The sequence below is a fragment of the Camelina sativa genome, chromosome 15 (genome assembly GCF_000633955.1).
Source record: "Camelina sativa cultivar DH55 chromosome 15, Cs, whole genome shotgun sequence".
In the NCBI taxonomy this organism is placed as follows: Eukaryota; Viridiplantae; Streptophyta; class Magnoliopsida; order Brassicales; family Brassicaceae; genus Camelina; species Camelina sativa.
The window spans coordinates 13,490,355-13,493,462 of NC_025699.1; positions in this window are offsets into that span (position 1 = coordinate 13,490,355).

A 3,108-nucleotide genomic window follows, 5' to 3' on the forward strand; every position below is an offset into this window, starting at 1 on the left:
AGTTGTGGTAATGACAAGTGGAGAGATGTAATGACAAATGTTAACACTTCAAATATTACATAGACAAGTGTTATGCCATGTGTCTTGTGATGGATTAATCATAATTATATTTCATAATACTCCCCCTTGATTATCCATCACATTGACGAGTTACGTACTACCTCATTAAAAACCTTGTCACGGAAAAACCCATTGGGATAAAAACCATGACAAGGGAAAAAGAGTATAGTAACGTAATCTCCCCCTCGAAAAATCTTCATAGATCTCGTAGATGCTGCATTCCAATACTTTGAATATGCTTTCGGAATGTTGAAGTAGGAAACACCTTTGTAAACATGCTTTATAGTTCCCAACGAATAGTGATGCAATCTCTCCCTTCATTGGCATTCTCCGTCGAAGTCGGTCTTTTGTGTGTTATATGCTGCCTCGTTAAAAACCTTGTCATGAAAAAAACCCATTGGGATAAAAACCTTGATAAGGGAAAAAGAGTGCAGCCACGCGAATCATCATATTCTCCCCCTGGAAGTATCATCTTCAAAATATGCATTTTGATCTCTGAAGATGCATTCTATATGAGGTAGTCGGAAGCACATTTTAAATAACTCTGCTACATTGTTACTTGAGTTGATGGACTGGCTATCAACTTTCTTATTCTTGTCGAGTTCTTGAGTGTAAGAGAGGAATATGTCTTGTCTTGTCGTTCTTGGTGTAGCTTCCTTTGATTTGGGGGACATATGCAACAGAGTCTTCAAACAGAGTTGTTGCCTTTCAGTTGCTTCTTGCTAATGAGTCTCAACAAATATTAACTAGTTGATGCTGATCGAACCCTCAGTGCAAAGTTCTTTGCCAACATGTTACAAGGCTCCCGTCTTCGGCGGGTAACTATTGGTTGACGTTCGAGCGTCATCTGAGCCATTGTGGATTCTCGATTGGCATATGAAGCACAATTATTTTGGCATGACTTGAACAAGCAATGGCCAAAGTCTATCACTGAAACGTCGTGAAGTCGTTGTTTTGCGATTTATCTTTATATTGATCCGATATAAATCTTCCATCTGCAAAACCTACTAAACCAAACTTGGGGGTTCCAAAATATATTAAGCCCAGGTTAATCATACCTTTGCAATAGGAGATACGTTTTAACTCATACTCAAAATCTACTCATAGAGAATGAGTTTATGCTGCAAAGAGATTAGTAGAAAATGCTATGCACAATTCATAAGATACATAAATGCTCGTCAGCATTTATATATGATATTATATGACTATATATATATATATATGACTTCTATTAGAATTGATTATTATAGCATCTATTTCAGAAGATGTTTCCAAGATCTTTTCTTGCAAATAACCTTTAAAGGTTTTGATGATCATCAGTGAGTTCTCGAGAACATAATTATGATATCATATATCTTTCGGGATAAGCTCTTCAAGCATTCCATGAGATTATTTCAAGTCATCCATATAGCATCCATTTTGTTTGAGAAGGTATTTTAACAAAATATGGCGCGACACACCATTTTGTTATATATAATTATATCCTTCTGATGCTTGGACCAATAGTCCAAAAATTACTCGTTTTCAACGAGTTTATATAGACTTGATTACCTCTTTATTGGCCAATATATATCTCTATACGCTCACAGAGCAGAGATTTATGATCCTCATTGATCACATTGCACGATATAATATTTTTATTGTCGACAATATGTCTTTGGTTCCATATTTTCCGTAATGACATGGTTAATCGAGATCTCTTTAATCATTATATAAATGATCTTATTCAGGTACCTGATTTTGTTATTAACCATATCAATCGGTTTCTCTACTCCTCTTGAGAAGTATCTTGCTCCTCTTTAGGATTCTCTGTGCTCCTCTCTGGGAGTCTATAAGCTCTTCTTAAAGAGTCTATCTACTCCTCTTTAAGAGTTCATTTGCTCCTCTTTTGAGAGTATAATCCTCTTTTTAATTTTCTCCTTTTTATTTTAGAGGATTTTATCTTAGGAACCAAAGTAGTCTATAAACGTTTTATATGTGTCAAAGACTTACTATGTCATCCGCCAGAGACATATTTTTATTAGAGCATTTTTAGCTGGGATGTGAGATTTCTTAGAACTTCAAGTTCATATTTATCTAGGTGAGGATCAATAATTATAAAAAATCTCATCCATCAGCTTTTTGCAATATATGTTTTGAATAGTGATTTGTTGAACTTTCAAGTTCATATTCATTATATTCATTTGTTCAAAAATTCAAACTATTCAATGATTCTCCCATAATGATGGAGAATTTTATCATCCAACATGATGATATGCAAATCTTGCAATAGGCACATCTCTCATAAGATGGCTCAATATTTTAGAGCGGAGACTCATCTCCAACATCTATATATTTCATCCTCAGTGGATGATACTTTTATGTGGTGTGGAGGAGCATTTTAAAATATATATCACACACCCATAAGATTCAAAATGAGAAATATTTAATCTCCAACCATGAATATATAACATGGGAGAAATATTTCTTTATAAAATGTTGGCCTCATATATAATATTTACTACATGCAAAACTGCATCTTCCATGTTTTAACATGGAGATTAAATCACCAAGAACCGTTTTACAATATCTTTGAGTTGCGCTATGAACGATTCATTACAGCTCATTTCAAGAGTGAACATCATGGATGTTCCACTTTATCATATGCGACATATATATGTGATAAACTAAATGATATGATTTCACCAAAGTTATATCGCTCTGGGGTGTCAAATTCACCAAAGTTTATCGACTTATTGTCGATGTGGGATTCCTTGAATTCTCCCCCTCGAGATGATAACTCTTGGAGTTCAATCATCTCGTACTGAATCCCACTTAAGGATCAACAACATACCGATTTCGGCTATGTCTATTATCTTAGATCCTAATAAGATGTGAGATTAGTATTATCCCCTCTCAAGATGATGACTTTTATGTCCATTCACCTTTAATCGAATCTTATTTTTAGATCAGTTATATTTGGGGTTTAATTTGAGGATTTATCAAAGAAATCAAACCATCATATATATACAATGAGCTTGTTAATCCAAAAAGGATGGTGAATGAGCC